At 40.2% G+C, this 22565-nt stretch overlaps 1 protein-coding gene across 1 annotated transcript in view; it reads left to right on the forward strand.

Annotated features, from left to right (window-relative positions):
• The first annotated feature begins 4759 nt into the window (after positions 1-4759).
• Positions 4760-22565, forward strand: part of n4bp3.L (NEDD4 binding protein 3 L homeolog) — a 33228-nt gene continuing 15422 nt past the window's right edge. Inside the window, exon 1 of the mRNA XM_018252267.2 lies at positions 4760-4953. The gene's annotated coding sequence lies outside the window, so the exon portion shown is untranslated. The remainder of the gene's footprint in view (positions 4954-22565) is intronic.

The following is a 22565-nucleotide window of genomic DNA, read 5'->3' on the forward strand; positions in this document are numbered from 1 at the left end:
AATAAGCACACTTTAGGGCTAGTCCACACGAGGAGATTCGGGGAGATTTTGTCGCCTGGCGACTAATCGCCTCGTCTTTTGAGCGACTATCTCCCCGAACTGCCTCAGCGTTTTTCCCCATAGGATACAATGCAAAGTCGTCTACGCTAATGCACACGCGGCGATGCGTTTTCAATAGTCGCCCAAAGTTGCCCCTATGGGGAAAAACGCCGAGGCAGTTTGGGGAGATAGTCGCTCAAAAGACGAGGCGATTAGTCGCCAGGCGACAAAATCTCCCCGAATCTCCTCGTGTGGCCTTACCCTAAAGCAATTCAAAAGAGCAGGAGGAATGGACCCAGCAGAACCATGTGAAGTACCTTTGCATTTTTTGCATGACTACTGCAAACTTTGCTCTACCACAACTGAGTTGAGCATTCATAAATGTGCCCTAATATTATTTTTTTGGCACCAGAGTCAGAGTCACTAACAATCAGGTAGCATTTTTAGTTGGTGCCTAAGAGGAGGCAGAATATAAATGAAAATTATCAAAAGAAATACACAATAGAATAAGCTTAGAATATATTTAATTTATCATATATTGTATTTACTTATATATACTACTCATATAATAGCCCTAGGTAATAGTTGCAGCACAGGCATTTTGGCTTTACATTTGCTTTTAAAAATCCGCAGCTCTAGAAAGTGCTTTCCAAAGTTTTTACCTAGATGGGCCCCCTCAGAAAAGATAACACCCCAAAATCCATTTCTAGATATACAGTGTTAAACTAGGGTGTAGAGTAGACACACCTACACTATATTTCCAAAAGTAACATCTCTCTCTCAAACTTAATATAAAGTTGGCACTCTCTCGTTGCTGCTATATCTTTTGTGCAGGCTTTCCACGAGTTGCTGGAACATTTTTGGTTGATTTTGCTTCCATCCCTCCTCAAATAAGGTTCCAGACTGTTTTTGTTGCTCACCAACCCCATGGATGTTGCTCTCAGTGGCCTCAAAGCAGGTGCTTGTTTTTGAATTCTGGGCTTGGAAGCAAGTTTAAATTGCATAAAAACTAAGTATTATTATTAACATGTATTTATATAGCGCCAACATATTGCGTAGCACTGTAAAGTAAATGTAATTATACAACTAAATCACATGAATTATATACATAGAACATATGGAGTTACATACATCACAATCAATACAGGTACAAAAAGGTGAGGAAGGCCCTATGCATAGGCAAACACTCTAAAGGGAAGGGAGTAATACACAAGGTGTGGGAATGGGCAAGATCGAACTAAGTGGGTGAGAAATGTGGTACTGTATGTGGTGTTGCGTTTGGTAGGCTTCTCGAAAGAAGTGCGTTTTAAGATATTTCTTGAAAGCAGAAAGGTTGGGAGATAGTCGAATACCGTGGGAGAGAATTCCAGAGGAGGGGTGCAGCCCTTGCAAAGTCTTGAATGCGAGTTAATGAGAGAAGAGTTGAGTAGCAGGTCAGTAGAGGAGCGTAGTAAGCGGTTGGGTGAGTATATAGAGATGAGTTCAGAGATGTAGGGTGGGGCAGAGTTATGAAGTGCTTTGAAAGTCAGTGTCATTAATTTGAATTTGATTCTGAAAGGTAACGGAAGCCAGTGCAGGGATTGACAGAATGGTGAGGCAGAGGAGGAGCGGTTGCTGAGGTGTATGAGCCTCGCAGCAGTGTTCATTATGGACTGGAGAGGTGAGAGTCTCTGGAGGGGAAGGCCAATTAAAAGAGAGTTACAGTAGTCTAGATGTGATATGATGAGAGAGTGAATAAGAATTTTGGCAGTATATTGCCAAGTAGAGTTTCCCGTAGGCTGCCAGTCCACATAGAGGCTTTATTTGGCACCGCATAAATATGTCCATATCATGTATACAGTATGTACCTCCCCATTGGAAACATCATCTAGTAGTATAACAATCAGCAGTGGATTGCTAGGGACACGTGTGTAATAACTAGACTGCCTCAAGGAATAAGATAAAGGTTACTTGCAAAACCCAATTATTTTATGCATCTACAGCACCACCACCTTAGTACTTTTACTAAGTGTCACTGTCACTCAATGAAATTTCCCAGGGGACCTTGTGGTGCTAATCAGCAATGAACTTCACGAATGACAGCAGCCACTTTAAGTGCTGCACTTCCCAGTCAGCTGCCCTAGCTGACAGAATTCTATTCTCGGAAAGATTTATGGGAAGGCAGTTCTGCCTGGCACTATAGAAAAACGAGAGCAATTACAAACAGAGAAACTTATATATACTAAATGAATGTTTGAAGGAGGATAGCTTTACTGTGAATGGTACCTGCACAATGTTGATGTTTATTTTTGCGTTTTATTTATGGGTGGAGGTGGAATTAAAAGTAATACCACCTCCACCCATAAATAATAAGTATTGAAAGAAATAAAAAAAATAATAAGGATTACAGCAGAAGCAGAGTATTAGTAATCTTTTAAAGGGGCAGCATGGTATGTTAGAGGATGCCCTTTTCTTAGTAACCTTTCAATTTGTCTTGATTTATTCATTTTTTTTTTTATAGTTTTGGAATTACTTGTCTTCTGCTGCTGCCACTTCCCAGCTTTCAAATGGGGGTCACTGATGCTAAAAGCAAAAAAACTCTTGCTCACTAAGGCTGCAAATATTTTGTAATTGAAACTTCTAGTTACTGTATTTATCTTTCTATTCAGGACATTTTCTATTCATATTCCAGTTTCGTATTAAAAAAAAACACTGCCTGGTTCTGAAGATACAATATAGGCCCTGGAGGGGCTGCTGTAATATGCCATAGACAGTAATTATTTATTGGGCTAGTGAAGGCTGGTGAGGGCTGTTTTGATCTCTGTGTACTTGAAATGCTAGGACCTATTTTATATTTCAGTCTGGACCTTTAGCATTTTACAGCAGCCCATCTGGCACGTTCCAGCATATACAGCCCAGGACTGCACACAGTGGCATAACTAGATATTACTGGGCCCCACAGCAAATTATTTTTCAGGCCCCCAAAATGTTTAGAGGTTGACTTGTTTCTCCAATATTTATTGAAATTGTATATGAATTAGGGCATCATGGGGCCCCTATACCTCCTGGGCCCCCCTGCAGCCGCAGGGTCTGCTTCCTCTATAGTTACGCCCCTGACTGCACACACACACACATACCTATCTCTATCTATACAGTGGGAACTTATAAAAGATCAAATAATGTTCTGCTCTGTGCTACAATAGCCCTACAGTTGGATCTCCTGAGAAACTTACTGGTCTGCTGAGCAGAGAGCAAAGACAAATACCGGTTGCTTCCCTAGTAACAAGGCTTTCTCCTGTGAAAAAAATTACATTTTCATGCTTTAATATGTATGCTTTAATATGTTTTTTAGAGCTATGTTTTCATACCTCCCAACATTTTGGAAGTAAAAAGAGGGACAACATTTTTTTTCGCACGTAGAACAGCAAATTGTTTGACCATGCCCCTTTATGTGACCACGCCCCCTAATTACCATGTTCATTTTACAAAATTTGGCAGGTTATGAAAGTTTGAAAATATTTCTCATTATCTAAACAGTTTTTTTTGTTTTTTGTGTCTCAAAACTGTTACAAAGTAACTTCTTTGCACCTGCTAGCTGTTCTCTAAAAGCCAATTAAGTGAGAAACTTTGTTTCTTTTTCCTCACCAGCCCCCTGGCCTGCTTGCACCAAAGCTTTATTTCAGGAAAATCTGGGCCTCCCTATCACCTGGAAGTCTGTATATATAATTACCCCACTGGCTGGTACTGAGTGCACATGTGCACTAGTCTCCAGCTTGGAGGATTACTCAGAGTGGTGTTCCTCAGCAAATCTCTCTATTTCAGAACATGACCCCTTGAGGCTCTATGCCCTTGGTATTAAGCCTTTCTACTCTCCTTGTAGGAGCCTCTGGCTGCTCTTCTAACTTCCACTTAGCCTAGCTCTCATATTTAGAGCAAGCTATCGTAGAATCTTCCCTGATACTAGCTAGGCATGATCATTTACAGAAATGCTACATAAAGGGAAACAGTACTTCAGCAATAAAATCAGAGACCCTTGGAGCACATGCATAACTTCAGACTCAGTACTGGTACTTATGAACCTATGAGGCAGTAACAGCCACTAAAGTCATCCTATTTGTGTCTGTAGGTTACACATCTGCTTAGATTGCAGGGTCGGACTGGGCTGGTGGGACACCTGGAAAAAACTTGGTGGTCCCTGCTTGCCCAGACCTGCTTCCCTGGCTGAACAACTGATGTGTGCCAGGAGTTTAGAGGTCGTGAGGGGGCCCCGGGGACTGCCAGGAGGGTCCTTTGTTTTGCAACCCCTGTGGGCCCCCAAGGCTCCATTCTGACCTGTTAGATTGTATGCTCTATTGGGCAGGCAGGGACCACCTTCTGCCTATATCATTAACACTTAATAGTTCTTTGTAATTATTATAGTACTTTGTATTTATTTGTATCATTATTGTAATGCCCCCTGTTTGTTCTATTAATGTATAGTTCTGCTGTACTGGGTTTCATACCTAAGTGGATTTTGTAAATAGAAATATATAATTGTTAAACATGCTCGTAAATGTCCTGACTGGAAAGCAGGAGGTTGCCTTGTGGTTAACAACTCCATTACCATGTTAGCAGGTTAAACATCCCCACAAGAAGTTATTGGATGTGCTGAGTGTTGTGAATCCAGTGCGGGTTTTACTTGCTGCCGGCTGTCAGGGATTAGCTTGTTGTCAGTGGAGCCGCTCTGTGTATGAGTAACGTGACTCCAGGCCGGGCTTTCTCAGTGGCTGTGAGGGAGACTGGAGATTGGAGCACAGAGTTTCATTCCTGCACTGAGCAGCGAGAGGAGCGGCCGTTCGAATAAGAGACGGGCACAGGTTTCTCTGCCGGGCACACACCTTCCAGTGAAGTCGCATCCGACTCTGCAGCAAGTGAAGAAAAAGCACCTTTACAATGGTGAGTTGTGGGGGGTCAGGGATTGCTCAGTGTGCTATATACGGGGCTGGCTATATGAGGGGGCTCCCTGGTTGATGGTTGGAAGTGGAGGGCGATCCAGAGAAGTGATTAATATCACTGTGAGGGACCTGTTAGGCTTATATCCTAATACAGCTTTTTCTTGCTACTTTTTAGAAGAAGCAAGGAATCGCATAGCTGCATAGTAATCTGCCAGTGGTAGAGGCAGGTGTCATTGTACAGGACACACGGGCAGATTTGGTAGAGGTTCAGTTGGAAGAAGTTGTGCGCGGTGTAGAGCAGCGCCAGTGTTCAGTATGCTGAGCTTGCCCTGAGAGATGTGCGCTGCCATTCCGGCATTGTTTGCGCTAATCTCCTGTAACTAGGCATCCGCCTGCACTCAGTGTCCCCAAGCCAGCGCCATCTCTATAGCAAAGGGTTTTTTGTGTGTCCCCTTTAATGTTATTGTCCTCTTTTGTCCCGTGGCTGCTTTGCTCTCCCAGTGACAATAGAGGCTTCTCCCTGGAGAGTGGGGGTGTATGGAAGGTTTGTGTGAGGCAGTTGGGAAATGAGAGAGCTGCTATGGGTGGGATAGCTCCTGTGCCTCCTCATTTACTGCTTGGCTGCACAGGCATGTCACTACAGACCCAGGCTTCACCAGCACAGCTTTTTCTTCTCATGGCTGCTTTGTTTTTGTACAGATGGTATATTGCGTTGCCTCTGGCTAATACACCTAGGGTACCAACTTTTAGCAGCACTAACTTTCTCACTGCGGTTATTTAATAAGTATGGGCGGTGGGGGGGGGGGCAGACAAAAGCCAATAAGGGGGTCCTCTTGTCCAGAAAATATGATTGTCGAAAGTACAAATGACTTACAACATAATTTGCTATTCAAAGTCAGGTATGTCCAAACTCTGGACCTGGCGTGCTATAAATACAGTATAAGCCCGGTTTTATGTGTACATAAAGGACAAAAAATGGTGAAATATAAGGGAATTGTGTTCAAGCAACTTATTCCGTAAGCACATAAAGAAACTCAATGTATTTAACTGCCCCCTGTATTAGTTCCCTTCACTACTCCCCAAATCTACTTGACTTCCAGTCCTCTGCTCTCTCTGGTAGCAATCACTGACCAGGAGCATGCACGCTTATAAAATGTTCTTTGCTTCAAATGGCATGCTCCTGGTCAGCAGTGTGTGCTAGAGAACAGAGGAATGGAAGTCCAGTGGGCCAAGACAGGGCATAGTACTTTAAGTTTTAAATTGGGGCCCCCAACCTTGTCAGACTCTTAACGCCAAGAAGCACTGGTGACATGGTAAAGTGCATGGCTGGTTTCTGTCATATCTAAGCTTTATGGGGCAGGCATGCCCTTCCTAATGTAAAACCATAGAAACAAGCACGGTGCACCAAGGAGGGAGGAATTCAAACTTGAATGTCGCTTAAAAATTCATATATTATTGTTCCATTAAAATAAGCACTCTGTCACATAAAGGAACCATAGTTTAACGCGTTTCGTGGCTATCCAGCCACTTTCTCAAAAGCACTTCCTAATGTGTCTTTTACCACATAGAACACAATCTGTGCATATTTATAGTTATTTATTTATCAATAATGTTTGTCTTCCTTGCGTGTACTTTTCTGTATTGTAAAACTGTACAGCACAGCATATCCTAGTTGTGTCTTATACAGGTATGGGACCTGTTATCCAGTAGGCACGAGACCTGGAGTTTTCCGGATAATGGATATTTCCCTAATTTTGATCTCCATACCTTAAGACTACTAAAAAATAATTTAGACATGCATTAAACCCAATAGAATTATTTTGCATCCCATTAGGATTTATTATCTTAGCTGGGATCAAGTACAGGTACTTTTTTATTATTACAGAGAAAAAGGGAATCATCTTTCAAAATCTGGATTATATGATTATATTGGAGTCTATGGGAGATGTTAATTCCGTAATTCGGAACTTTCTGGATATTGGGTTTTCAGATAATGAATCCTATACCTGTACATACATAGATATCTGTGACGTCTTTCATTTCCTTTCATAGTAAAGGCAGTATTGGTAAAACAATGGTATCAAGCACAGGTTGCCAGCTCTGTATCCTTTTGTGCATATAGTATAAAAGGAGGGTCAATATCAGCAGCTCAGTATTCTTCAAAACTCTATTTTGTATTCGGGACCTACAGAGCTCCATCTAGACCAGTGATACCCAACCAGTGGCTTCTGAGTAACATGTTGCTCATGAAACCCCTTGGAGGTTGCTCCCAGTGGCCTCAAAGCGGGTGCTTATTTTTTAATTCCTGTATTGGAGGCAAGTTTTGGTATCATAAAAAACAATGTACTGCCAAACAGAACCTCCTGTAGGCTGCCAGTCCACATAGGGGCTACCGAATAGCCAATCACAGCCCTTATTTTGCACCACAGAGGAACATTTTTCATCTTTGCGTTGCTCCCCAACTCTTTTTACATCTAAATGTAGCTCACAAGTAAAAAAAGATTGGGGACCCCCAATCTAGACTATGCAGTACAGTGTCATTCTCTGGTATTCCAAAGAAACTTGATTGAACTAGAGTTCAGAAAAGAGCGACCACGTTTGTAATGGGCTTGGAAGGTCTCCGTTTTGAAGAAAGGCTGGCTAAGGTGGGGTTGTTTACACTGCAGAAAAGGTGCTTAACTATGTATAAATATATAATTGTGTGATAGAATACAATCAAACAATAAAAGTTTGCTGATATAAACACAGTACACGGTTAGTGGTTCATCTGCTATCTATGAACCATAAGGAATTTTTTTTTTCTACCTCTGAGGGAAAATAAAGATGACTTCAGATGTTTTGTGGGTTTTTTTTTATCTCTCTGGATCCGCCACAATTTAGCTAGGTTTCACTTTGAGAGGTTCAAGTTGATTGGTGTATGTATTTTTCCAACCTCGTTTACTATGTAACTATTTAATAATCTGAGCATTAAATAGTTAGTACAAACTACAAACATGGCCACAGCACCTGTTCTTCCTGTCCATCTATCCTATGTCTGAGAAAGAAGACGACTTTGGAGTATCCTGTTGTTTGAGTCCTTTCCCTCCTCAGTCTGTCACAGTATCCTCCCCGATCCCCAGGCTCCACAGAACTTAAGGGCCACTGCGTTGTGGTTTGTTATGTGCTTCTGTATTACTGTGTGTAATTGGATCTGTACTGCATGTACCACTGACCATTTCCTTGGCTTTCTAACTATTATTTCAGGTTTAAAAATAATTAGTGCAGACTGACAGTTGGGCTAGAGCTTGTCCGCTTATCAGTATGGGAGATCTGTAAATATTCAGTTTTATTCATGAAAATGCTTGTATTTGCTATAGAAAGGCCCCAGGCTAGTAAACAAACACACACACACACACATAAACTCTGTATGTTCAGCATGTTTGTAACATATCTCTCAGGGTATTTGACAGTTTGTTTTGAAACAGAAGAAATGGTGCCAACTGCAGTGAAAAGAGTGTGTACTCGAGGGCATTAATCAAGAGCAGGAAGGACAGATTGCTGTGCAGGTACATGGAATGGTGCATGTTGATTGATTAATGAGGGATAACGGGCTGAAATCTCGTTCCTGGATCATTCCTATTCAACCCTGTTCGTGGAACAATGAGGAAATCTCCACATTATTAGGAGTTCATTTTTAAACACTTATTATGTGTTATCTTGTTTAGCCAATCATCATTGCTCACATTGTTTAGTAGCTACCCAGGAACCCTCAGTTTGTCAGTGAGTGACTTTAATTGTAATTTGATGGCACATGCAATTTTCCATTTCCTGAGATGACAATGTATTGGAGAAACTTAAACAGATACTGCCTGGGCAGATTTAGTGGACTGTGTGATCTTGGAATTAAGTTGTCGCTGATATTAATCGCATATGTGAGGAATAGACCCCTTGTGGAGGTAATATAGGCATAATATATCTGTTCATAGAAATCCGATTTCACCAAAGGCAAAAATAGTAGAATCCAGGAGCCCAAAATTTAAATGATACAAAAAATCTTTATTTTACATAAAACTATGATTAAGTGTCCTTGGGTGACACGAAACGCGTAAGGCTTTTATTTTTATACATAATGTAAAATAAAGATTTTTTTTGTATCATTTAAATTTTGGGCACCTGGATTCTACTATTTTTGCCTTTGGTGTTCCGTAGTGGTGCCCGTATGCAATAGAATTTCTGTGAATTACTCCCCTTTGCTGAAAGTCTGGGGCATGAGCACCCGGACCCACCATGGAAAGCGGTAAACTTATCATATAATACAACAGATTCATGCTTCTCATAGTTTGGAAATATATATCTGTCCATACACAGATTCCAAACTGAGTTGGCAGCATATTGGCCCATGTGTGGCCTGACTGACTAGTATTTCTCCAGATTCAAGATAAGCTGGTCATACTTGAATCCCTCCAGGACTAGTCATCAGTTTATTGGCCCTTGGAGGTCCTGCACAATTTATATCTGGCCAATTTTGATAATCTATTTGGGTAAGAACTTATGCATCACCTCGTGACAAATTTCCTTGCCCTCATTGTGATCCGGTTATTGGCCAGGGTGCCAAATGAACACATCACCAACATGGAAGGCCAAATCAGGTAAAGAAACAAGGAGATCTTACCATGCTATGCCTAGTTTTACTAAAGTCTGGGCAATGAACTGGAGTACATAAATTGAAGGCTATGAGATGGAACTAGGCAAGGTAGGTTTGAGTGGTGCACGTGGTCATTGTTGGACGGGACTTAGCGGGACAGTGGAGGAAAAAAACCCTGAGCCCCCCACTGAAAGCTGTGGCACTCGCCACACTCCCCCTGACTTCCCCTCAATTGTGGCAGAGGGCAGATGTGAAAAGGTACCTGCATGGTGGGGGGAGGCTTGTGGCCTCTGGATGAGCTCAAGAATGGGGCAGGGGTCCCTAAAGCTGCATATGTCAGATGAAAGGTCTTCTGTGCCAATCTTCCGACCTACAACTAACCATTCAAATTAATATAAAGTAGTAAAGAGAACAAATCATACAATGCTCTGGTCATTAATTGACAGAGAGCAGTCATATGAAAGTTATGTCCGACATATAGTAGTGACAACCTCCCATTGATATCATCAGCTAGGCAATACATGCAGAGATTTTACTGGTAACCGGATTGCTATGGTACGAAAAATCTCTGGACACTCCACTCAAAATTGTACGAACCTTCATTTCATACAATATTATCTTTGTGTCTATGGCCAGCTTAAGAGGAAGTGGGGGCCCCTGAGCTAGCAGACCCCCCCCCCCCAAGTCTGACCCTGCACTGAATTCTAACTTGAGTGTCACAGAGCTCTTTCCCATTCAAAGTAGCGCAACATCCCTTTCCCTAGGAATGTTGAAAAGAGACAACGTTTAAAGGGATGATAAACATTAAATTTTGCTTGATATTAGAGATAACATAATTGTAAGCAACTTTCCAATATGCATTCCTTGTGATTTGTTAATTGTTTAAAGTTATTTCTATATAGCTATTGATAGATACTGCTTACAACAGCAATTAAATGTATAATAAACTACTTTTTGGAGGATATTCTAAAACAAGGCAGCCTAAAATCATGTGAATCAGACAGACCACTGCATGGGAACGTAATGTTCGCATTACTTGCTAAATATTCATTATTCTGCTTTTCAGTACATTACATAACTTAAATGCAGAGGCAAGTCAGATTTCATTAGCTTGTACTTCTCTGCAGACCTTTTGTCAGCAAACGTGCTTGCATTGCTCTGTGAAAGCAATACTTTATTATGGCCACCTGGTCCCAGCATGACCCTACTGGTTTAAAGTGTGCTATGGTATTGTTATTCACAAAGTGATTACTGTTGTTGGAAAGCAAAAAAGGCAAACTTCACTGTGCAACTCACTATTATACTCAGACAGGATAATCTGTCCATCACATTGAAAAACTTGGAGAGCACTTCTGTAGAAGACGTAAATGCTGCTCTTTATTATAAAGGGGAACTCCACCCTAAAAAAAAAAGTTTTGCAACTTTGCTTTATATATCAATTCAAAATTTCCAATGTGTTTAGAGTTATTTATAACCTTAGTTGCAATGGAAAGTAGTATCTGTCCGGTTGTTTAAATTCTTTGTAGTCCCGGTTCTGATTCTTGAGGGAGAACTGAAATGCAACATTCAATAACAATTTGATTTGAAAATAACTTATAAACCATTGAACATTTTGAATGAATGTGTATTGGAAAATTGCTTAGAATTATGTTTCCTTTCATTATGCAAAAAACTGTTTTTACATGAAGTACCCCTGTAAGCACCTGATTTTTGGCTGTAGGCACCCTCTCTGACAACAGTACTATGTTAATGCCGGTTCCCAGCCATGACAAGGGTTTCTCACTTAGGTGTAGATTGTTGCAAGTCTAGCCTAACTTGTCTGCTTATTGTGTAATCCCTTTGCTGCTACACACAGTAGTTATTTATAGTGCTGGCTGGATTATTGAAACCCCAAACCTCTGCTCGCTACGATTTCATGCGGTTGCTTTCGGGTCACTGCGTGAGTTAGTTTCTGTTGGAAACAGACCAGTTTTGCCTGCAGGTGTATTTGTTTGTAGGTCTTGGATTTTTGTTGTTTACATTGCCGGAGAAACCTATTGCTTTTCTTTCACTTGGCTATTGTCATGCGCTGAGGTACAGGAAATCAGCAATAGAAAATCTTGCATAGCAGAAAATCTTTTCTTTTTTTGTTAATAAAACCCTGTTTCCATAGATGGGGCCCCAGCCAGGAAGGACACCTGTTCCTTTAGTCTGAGTCCTCATCCTTAAAGGCAACATATTTTATTACCTTTATTTATTACCTTTTTATCAAAAGTGACTTGGGGGAGTCAAGCCTCATTGCATACATGAAAATATAGAATTTTTAATTATCTTGATGTAGGGAAGCAAATAAGTGTTCCCCCAGAATCACACCCTATTAGCTTATTAGGGGCTGTATCCTAAAGTGGTGTGAGTCAGTGTAACATGGCAATTCTGAGGTTACTATAGGCCAGCAGCATATATACCAATGTGAGTGGAGGTGGTCATTATGTGTTCTATCCCTTGAAAGAAGGAGGGGAAACAATACTTGACTGTTTTGGGACTAATACTTTAGCTAGTGTCTATGGAAAGCAGTTTATGAAACATAACCCAATTCAGCTATCTCTTATAGTGTCCTGTGTCTTTGTAGACAGCATTCTTATATTCCTCCTGATACATTCTTGCACAATTATGGCTTGTCTTCCATGGCAAAACACTCTTGATATTCCTACCAATATAGCACCCCCAGCTATCGGGCTGATTCTCAGGGGAGAGCTCTCTATTTCATTACTTTGAACAGAACACCCTCACATAATGGCCTGACTGCCTGGGGTAAGAATTTGATATGATAGTTCATGTGTTGTTAAAGTAACAGTGGTAGAGTAATTTCATTGTGCCTTTCTAACTGTTCAGCATGAATTGAAGGGCTTAAGGAGCATCACATGAATGGTTATTGTATGTCTTTCTGTGACATTATTAATCATCTGGCATTTCAGCCTTGAACTGTGTTTTGTCTAAAATACCAGAAGTTTTGAAGAGAACTGGTTCTACAGCATGCCTTCCTGGTTATGGGGGTTATACTGAATGGCTGTGTGCGAAAATGAGAAATACAGCTTTCTGTAAACATTGGTAAAAACCTTTCATAGTTTGAATCAAAAGTTTTTGCACCCCCACCCCCTTATTCTTTAGGGCAGAGATCACTAATGCGTTAGTTTTCAACAGCTCCCAGGGATTTGTAGTTCAACTCCAAATTCACAAGATGCCAGGAGGTAAAATTGGCACTGGCTAAAAAGCAAAGCAGTGCCCCATCATATGTAAGAAGTGTTGTCCTTTTAGAGTCAATTGCCTTATAAAGGCACAAAAACATAGTGTTTCTCTGATGGAGTTGACATTCAAAATATCCCCTTCTTTCTGTTATTGATATGAATGAAAACCCCTGTCACCGCTCTTAACAGCCAGCTAGCAACTTGAAAATACTCGAATGTGTATTCTAGGGATGAAACCAGTATGTAACAAGCAGTATGTATCAAAATATCCAAAAAGTAAACACATGTAAAAATGTACATTTTTCTGCTATATATCCTTTTAGTTCACCCTCAAGGCCAATGACACAAGTAATGTTCCTCTGCCAGTGTTTTTTCAGCCAGCAGAGAAACACTCAACACCTCTTTGTGCTGCCCATCATTTAAATGAAAGGAAACTGGCAGAGAAGAGTTAAGCTGGCCATAGATGTGCAGATTCTAGTCTCATATTTTACGAACAATCTTCCGACCTGCAACTAACCATTCAGATGATGTTCTGGCCATGACAGCAATCATACGAATGTTATGTCCGACAAATACTAGTGACAGTCACCCATTGATATCGTCAATACAAACAGATATATTATCGTTAGCTGACAGAAATCTTCTAACCTGTCTGGTCGACTAAACAATGATCACCATTGTATGAAAAATATCGGGACAATCCACACTCGGTCCGAAAATCGTAAAGTCGTGTGACTTTATCTTTGTGTCTATGGCCAGTTAAGCACATGCCATTGGTTTGAGTGTAGTTTCACATGTTTTAGACACATGCCATCAAAATGTCCAAGAAGTTCCTTCATTTGACCTTGTACAAGCCTCTTGAACATGCAAGCATTGGCTCTTTTCCAGATATTCTCACATGAAAATGTATTGGTGCGCATTTTCAGATAGAATTGCTTTTCAGCTGTGTTTCTTGCATTTTTTGGCTTAAGTAACATGGGCCCTTCTGATCACCACTACAAGGAAGTGGAAAAAAAGATGGCGGCCAAAGTGCCCCTCTCCACCTGTCCTGAGAATACACATAGCAATGACAGATGGACCTCAAAAAACCCAAGTGTTTTAAAGGAAAGGCCTACCTGTCAAATGAAAAAGGGAGTTTTGATCACAAAACACCCCATGCGATATTAACTGAAGGCTGATGTCATGTGATGACAGTCCCTGCCAGCAGATAAGCAAAAAGGAAGTCTATGGAGACACTTCTCTTGAAGGTATTGTTGTGGCTTATCTAGAAGAGAGTGATGATGAGATGGCTGGTTTCATTGTTCTCTGTAGGCTTACCATTTTCAAAAATTTTTTAGTCCTCCAGATATTGAGAAGTTATGGCTTATATACTGTATATATAGATATATATAGATATATATAGATATATATATATATATATATATATATATATATGGAAAGAAGATCAGCACTCACTGTAGTTTTGGTGAATTCGTGTTGATTTATTTGTCAAAAATCACATCTTATCCAATCACATCTTATATATATATCCTTATATATGTGTGTGTGTTTTATTCTGTATTCTCCTGGCGACGATCCCTGTGGGGGATCGAAACGTTGAGTCTCCAATAAAGTATCACATTTGTTAAGCTTCAGAAGAGTCCCGTGAAAAAGAAGCAGGGCTGATGTATCAACATGTGAAAAAGTATATAGACTGGTTTTTGTTACTAGTAATGCAGTTTCATTTCTACTCCTTTTCTGGTCTGAAATTGTATTCAATAATTGTAATGGGTTTAAGGACGTAGGTAAAGGAATATAGAAACATTGTACCTATTGCTTGGTAATGGCTGCTTCATAGACAACAATATATTTCACATACATCACCTGAGCTTGAGTGTAAAGGTGTCAGATAGGACTGTGTGCCTTTAAATAGAAAGAAATCTAAAATAGGTACAGGGTGCCAAATTGTAAGAGTTCCCTTGACTAAGGCATTCTTGCTGAAATGTTGGTGTAATTCTCTCATTCAGAGTATCCGCTTTCATACGTGTATGCTGTTTATTGCTGGGTGGTATGTATTTTTATGGCCTTGATGAACATGGTCATTATGTACTGACATATACAGTATTGTAATGTGTGTTACATATAAATCTTTGATAAAGAATGTTTAATTGCAGTACTACCTGCCTTTATGTTTGGTTAGTGTGCAAGATCATTCTATGTTCATCTGCCAAATTGTAAGCCACATAACCTGGGTGTGCACTGGCCACAATTTTTTTGACTTATTACGAATCATATGCTTTGATTCTTAAGCGGTGCATGAGCAGTACAGAAATGTCAGTAGTTGTTCTCTATTGCTCATGCACTTTGCCAGGGGATAGCAGAGAGGCTAGAAAAAGATGGTGGCATGGTGCTCAGCATAAAGTACCCTTTGTCAGTGAAAAGCTCTGGTCTGGGGTAAGAGGTGAATGGCTAGAATCACTGGGGGTCTAAACCTTGGCACCCATTAGTGATTGTAATGTTCATTCTCCTTTAACTGCTGCATAGACAAAGAACGATAAAAGTGTTACATGTACTGAGAAATAACATGATTTAATCTCATATATGAAAACAATAATGATTGTACTGAGCTTTATCTCGTTCAACACTTTTACAAATTCAGTTGGTTTCAGACAGTTCAGATATAGGTAGATTGGGGGTCACTGACTCTGTAAACTGTTTTTTATTGATACATTAGTTGATACATTTCTTATATTTGTCCCTGCTGAGCAGAATCTTTGCGTTTCATTAAAGGCAGTTGTTATAGTTGATACATTAGTTGCTAATATTCTGCAGATGCTGCTGAGAAATGTGTTAACTAATGTAGCAAATTGTAACCGTTCAGAATCTTCTCCTGGATTACTCAACTGCCAGACGGAAACACCAGAGACTGGAAAATAAATTTTAAACTTGAATTTTGCAAAAAAGTGAAAAAAAGTGTTTGGACGGTGAAAAGCCCTTTAAGGCCTTAGCAGAACTGTAATTGCCTGACACTAATGAAAATACAGTATACACATTGTGGCCAAATGTATATGGACACTTGCCTGTCCAGCAGCTCATTCCCAGGTTCTACTCTTTTGGAATGGTTTTCCTATGGATGCTGGAATGTTGCTGGTGGGATTTGTTTTCATTCAGTTATGAGAGACAATTTGCGAGATTTATCACTAGACTAGAGAACAAATAGGTCATGTGTTGGCACTGGATAGTTTTGGATGTATAATGATCATATTGGGTGCAATCTAAGTAGCTTGTAATATACTTCAATTAAAGATGAGACCTGTTTCTGTTTTTGGATGCATTGGGTCTATCGAAGGGTGTCTTATCATCTTTTGGGTTTGGCAGATTAAATGCAATGCCACAAAGTATTTTCAACACTCTCAAGATCAGATACCCTTGCTAAGTATTTATATAATTCTTAAATAATGAGCTAATGTTCACCTTGAACCTTGGCCATGTAAAGCCAAATTCTTTTACACATTCTTTCAGGATGAGATAAAGTATTGGAGTTTTCCTTTGTATCTATCACATTCATAGCTTGGGGAAACATCATGCAACTTTGTGAACTGTCAATGATAAAAGGCCCTAGCAAAACTCTTAGGTCATTGGTATTTAGATTTTCTGGGGGCTTCAATGAGTGGTATTTTGTAGAAAATAGAATTCTTAGACAATTTTAAATTGTCTTTTATCTTTTGAGGTTTTTAAGTTATTTAACGTTTTGTTCTGCATTTCTCCAGCTTGAAATTTCAATGGTCCTGTTTTTATCATTCAGGCAACATATTGAAAGTCAGAACAGATGATGGATATAAGAGGGCCTATAGAAAAAGATAAGCAGTATAGAGTAAAAAATATGCAGCCTCGCAGAGCACCAGCTTTTTGTTAGCAAAAATCAATGACCCCCCCCCCCCCCAACAAGCAGATTGCATTTTAAACTACATTCTTAGTATAAACTAAATAGGAAAACTTTGTGGAAAATGGCATTGAATAAATAAGTTGACTTTAAAGTGGTGGTTCACCTTTCAGTTAACTTTTAGTATATTATAGAATGGTCAATTCTAAGCAACATTCCAACTGGTCTATATTTTTGCTTTTTTACCTTGTTCTTCTGGCTCTTTCCTGGCTCTGCCCCATCTAAAAAACAAATGCTGTGTAAGGCTACAAATTTACAGTTATTGTTATTACTTATATTTATATTCAGGCCCTTTCATATTCCAGTGTCCTATTAAAATCAACGCATGGTTTCTAGGGTAATTTGGACCATAGCAACCAGATTTCTGAAGTTTCGAATGGAGAGCCACTGAATAAAAAGCTAAATAACTCAAAAACCACAAATAACAAAAAATGAAAACCAATTGCAAATTGTCTCAGAATATCACTCTCTATAGCATACTAAAAGTTTAATGAAAGGTGAACAACCCCTTTAAAAGATTCAGTGATTTCTTCATGAGCCACTTTGGTTCTTTTTCAGAGCAGAGTCATCAGTATCCTTGTCTTTGCGGCTCTGCTGGAAAACTGTTTCTTTTCCTACATATGACCACACATGGGGAAACAACAGGTGAAACTTGACCTGCAAGGTTTATTTATTTTTTTCATTTTAATCATATGATAATTATTTTTACCTGAGGCAAAATATGAAGCAGTTTCTGTTTACAGAAAGCGATTAATTGCCCTGTTGCCAAATAATTGGCTTGACAGGCTTTGATTTAATCAGAGCGGGAAACTGCTGTAGATTTCACATTATCGACGTGAATGATTCAAATGAGGAAGTCTGGTTTGAGGGAATTGTTCTTAGGAATTTCCCACTTCAACATATAAAGTTTTTTTCAGTTGCGAGTGTGAAGTCCCTGTAACAGAGGCAGTTTCGGCTGCAGACTCACAGAAGATGGTATTACAATAGAGTCACTAATAAGCTCCAACGAATAACCCATAGTAGATCCAGTCACTTTGGAGCTTATTAGTGACTCTATGGTATTACAATAGAGTTACTAATAAGCTCCAAGGAATAACCCATAGTAGATCCAGTCACTGGCAAATGGAAATACACAGATATTAGATATCAGAGGAAATCACTAATAATAATTTGCAGGGAGTATGGTAATAAATGCATTGCTGTTAAAACCTGTTAAAACCTGCCTTGCAACTCCTAAGACTTCAAGTTTAAAGTAAGTAAACGATAATCCAGGGCTCACTTTCCAATGCCACAGAGCACATAACTGCACCCCTTAGGGCAGGGGCACACAGGCAGATTCGGGGAGATTTAGTCGTCTGGCGACTAATCGCCTCTTCTTCGGGGAGACAATCTCCCGAACTGCCTTCCCTCTGCCTTCCGCCGGCTATAATGAGAAAACGCCAGCGCAGTGGCACTCGCAGCACTTCGATTTTCGAAGTCGCCCCGAAGTTGCCTCACAAGGAAACTTTGGATGACTTCGGAAATCGAAGCGCCGCGAGTGCATTGCCGCGAGTGCATTGCCGCATGTGATTATCATTTTAGAAGGGGGAAGGCAGTTCGGGGAGATTGTCACCCCGAAGAAGAGGCGATTAGTCGCCAGGCGACTAAATCTTCCCAAATTTGCAGTGTCCCCCTGCCCTTATAGTACATCTGTGGAGAATTTACAATCCAGGGGGATTGGTGGTACAAAATGCTATTTGCACTTTACGCAGAATAAAATCTGGCTCAGGTTGCAGAGGACTGTGCTTTGGCCAATATCCTGTACTTAAAGGGGTTGTTCAACTTTAAATTAATTTTGAATTCCAGGCTAGTTGGAGGCAAGTTTTAGTTGCATAAAAAATAGGTGTACTGCCAAAAAGAGCCTCCTGTAGGCTTTCAGTCCATATAGGCACTACCAAATAGCCAACTGCAGCCTTTATTGGCATCTCAATTGACATTTTTCAAGCGTGCATTTTTTCACTAATCTTTTTAACATTTGAATGTGGCTCATTGGTAAAAAAGTTTAAGGACCCCTGATGACGAGTGATATTCGGAGACAATTTGTAGCTTGTCTTCAATTTTTATTATTTGTAGTTTTGGAATTATTTAGCTTTTTGTTCAACTTACTGATTGCTAGGGTCCGGTTCACCCTAGTAACTAGTGGTTTGAATGAGAGACTCGATACATTTGTAGTCTCACAGAACCTTGTTTTTTAGATGGGGTCAGTGACCGCCATTTGAAAGCTGAAAAGAGACAGAAGAAGAAGGCAAATAATTCAAAAACTTTATAAAAGAAAAAATGAATGTCAATTAAAAAGTTACTTCAAATTAGCCATTCTGTAACATATTAAAAGTTAGCTTAAAGGTGAAGTACAGTTTTAATGGACTACTACTGAATTGTAAATATAGCAGTTGTTTTAAGATGACCATATCCCCCGCAGTTCACTGCAATAGTGTGTCAGCTTAATGGCCGAACTCAGTGTTTTGCATCCGCTTTGTTCTTCTGAAGGTACTAGCTGTACTTTTTGGCCTGCTTTTAGCGTAGGTAACAACCTGTACTTGGCAGAGTGTTGCAAAACTGCAGCGCTTGCAACCTTGTGTTTTTCTAACACTGGCCTATATACAGTTCCCATTGCTCATTGTTTGTCTAACTCTCATTGTATAAAACAATCTGGGCCCACACAATGAAAACATTATTGCAGAAGACACCTTATAATTATAAATATACTGTAGAAGATTTCCCCAGACGGTTCCCCAGACCCAGATGGTTTATGATGGGTGAGACACAGACAAAGTTATTAAAGTTTAAACCTTTAGGAGTAGAAGATGAGCTTGACCTAACACAAAGTATAATCTTAAAGGGAAAGTATGACCTGTCTCTCCGTTCCATTACTTTCTCTTACTGCGTGCAATAAAGCAAGGCACAGCTTATTATGTGAGAAAAATAATTAGAGGAGCCGTTAATCATAAAAAGGGTGTAGTTTTGCTTTAAAGATCTGTGTCTAGTATTTTACTAGACACAGGCCAGAGTAGTGCAAAGCTGTGCTAGAGGAAATAGGAGCCTTTATTATGGGCCTGTTTCAGCATTGTCGATAGCTGCACCTTTTCTTATAAAGCCGCAGTCAGTGGTGTGCAGGTTTGCAGACACACATTTCCTAAAGCAGAATGAAAGCCATTGTTCTGCCAGCTACTCCTGGCTCAGTATCGACAAGACCATTCTCAGAAGATTAGGATAACCGATCCTGTAATCTCTGGCATCTCTGCTTCTGAAGCCGCCATAGTGATTTCCATGGCAGAGAGAAAGAAAGATGAGGGCCCTGCAGCCCTGAAAGAGTGCATTCTTTTATACACTGGGAGCAGGTTCCCCCATCTTTGTGATAATGTTGCCTTGGGCTTAGCTGTAAACTGAGCCTGAACTGCAAAGTCAACCTTGTGTGTCCCATAATACTTTGAGCATTAATATGTTTTGACATTTGGCTAGAGACAGTGCCACTTGGGTGGAGGAGAAAGGGCATCCCCTGTGTCCCTAATATTCTTTATTTCTATAGCACTGACAACATTTAACAATGATTGTTCATCATTCCCAACAGTCCCTGCCCTGGTGAAGCTTACAATCTAACATTGCCTGGAACAGAACTCTGTTGCAAAGGCAGTGGGCTGGTTATGTAAGTAATTGGGCATATGTGTGGCTGTGGGTTTCAGGGGTTGGATGCTGTTCCACTGAATCACACCTGTCCAGGTCTCTCCCTTGTGGATCACCGTTTACCATTGTTTTTATGATTCATAGGAAATAGGTGTATGTAGAAAGGCTTACCTAATACAGGATTATCACAATATGTATGGAACATCCCTTGATTTTATTTTGCATTATCCAGTCACAAACAATATTTGGGTTGTACCCCTTTGTCAGGTGCAGGAAAAGATGTTCACAAGCTTGTGACCGCCCCCCTCCAACTCACATTATATATAAATATTTGTAGAGCCAGAAGTTGAGAGCACACAGCATATACATTTTTGTTCCCTCCTTCACTCACCATCTGCCAAAACATATCAACAAGTCGAAACTGAAGAATCTATAGCCACTTTTAAAAGTGCCTTGTGAACACCAGTTTTGTGGTTTGCTGGTATTCTGAGGAAAAAAATATATAATTGTGCAAAAAAAAAAAAAAGATGAATTGCACCTTGCTTTTAGCCCCTTTAGTAAACATGTCTTTAGAAAATCCATGCACTTTGCACAGTGTCATAAATACATCATAAAACAAAAACACAAAAGACCGATCAATAGAGAACAGGGGCATTTTAACTTTAGTAATAACTGTCAGGTCAAATATTTGCAAATGTGAAAACTTTGTCTTTTAATCTCTTTTTACAAGTGTCCTTACCAAACAGCCTCACCTGCTTCCCTTTAATCTTTTCATTTGTGCTGTGACTTTGCTTTAACTTGTTTAAATTACTCCGGCCCTGGCCCCTTTCTTCCCAGAAACATCTAAGCCCGTCATTTCTCAAGAGTAGGCTTCCCGGTGAGGAGCTGTAGCCATTTATGTTGTGATTACATTTGTAGTGATCACTAATAAAAATGGTTGGCCAATGAGTAGATGTATGGTGTCACTGGCTGTTCTGGAAGTGCAATTTTTTTTTGTTATTATTGCATGTGGAGTAGTGTGAAATTGGTGTGATTTAACCATTCACTCTTGGGGATTAATATAAGTTGATCCAACCAATTACCCAGCACCTAAATGGATCAGTCAACAGGGAGCATGTGTGCCCAGTTTATTGTCCCATAAGGCTGATGGATCACAAATGTTTTCAGGCATAATAGTGCCAGTATTTTCCAATTCAAGAGCTAACAAGGGTTGATATTGGGAATTATTTAGCCTCATTAAACCACATGCCATCTGCTTAACCGTAACAGTAAAATGCTGATAGGAGTCTGATCCTAGGATGTGTCCGTTTAACTTCATCTGATGGTAATAGTTACATTTTGCTAAATTGTTTCAGTGCCGTAACATCTAGTGCTTCTTATTTTATTTCCTTGTTTTTATACAGTTGCAGCAATGTTTGGCACCATGGTCCTCAAGCTTCACCAAAAGGGCCACAATACTGTAGGGTCAGTGAGTGAATTTTGCAGCCCCTTTCCCGTACTACATAAGTCGGTTCTTTTGTGCACTTTTGCTGAGGCCTGTTAGCTGAACTGCAGCCTCCTGTGCTTTGTCATTGGGTCACCCTGTAAGGCTGGTTCCTTGAGACCCTGGTCGCTGGCTCCCTCGTGTCCCAGGACTCTCCAGTTTATGCAAACCGTAGACTCCATGTGCCAGGAAATTGTCTGCCTGTAAATAAAGTTGAACATAATATTCTATGAGTCACAGAGTTGAAAAAAGTAGTTTAGTTTGAGTATGTTTATGTGAATATGTCAGTACAGATGCCTGGATTGAGTTGTCAATGGCAGATGCCAAGATCGCTTGGTGGTATGTTCTTCCTGGAAAGCCTAGTAGCACATATGGCATGATGGGATGCCTTCTGTACATTGTGAATTAATTATTGTTCTGGGAGGCATTCATGGAATTTGCTCGGTGGCTCCAAGTGGCTCCACTCATTGTGTGTATGACAATTGCATTAAAATCAACACATTCCATCAACAAGCAGCCCTGACCCAGCCGCTTACCCATTAAATGTTTGCACTGTTTGCCTTAATTAATTAAACAAACCCATATCAGTAGAGGAATGTGCGATAAGCAGGCTCCGGTGGGAAGAAACCTTACAGGTAACCGGATTATCAGACAGGTACATTTAACCCTCTCTGGTGTGGTGTGTTCTGGTGGAAGATTG

This window comes from Xenopus laevis, chromosome 3L (genome assembly GCF_017654675.1).
Source record: "Xenopus laevis strain J_2021 chromosome 3L, Xenopus_laevis_v10.1, whole genome shotgun sequence".
NCBI lineage: Eukaryota > Metazoa > Chordata > Amphibia > Anura > Pipidae > Xenopus > Xenopus laevis.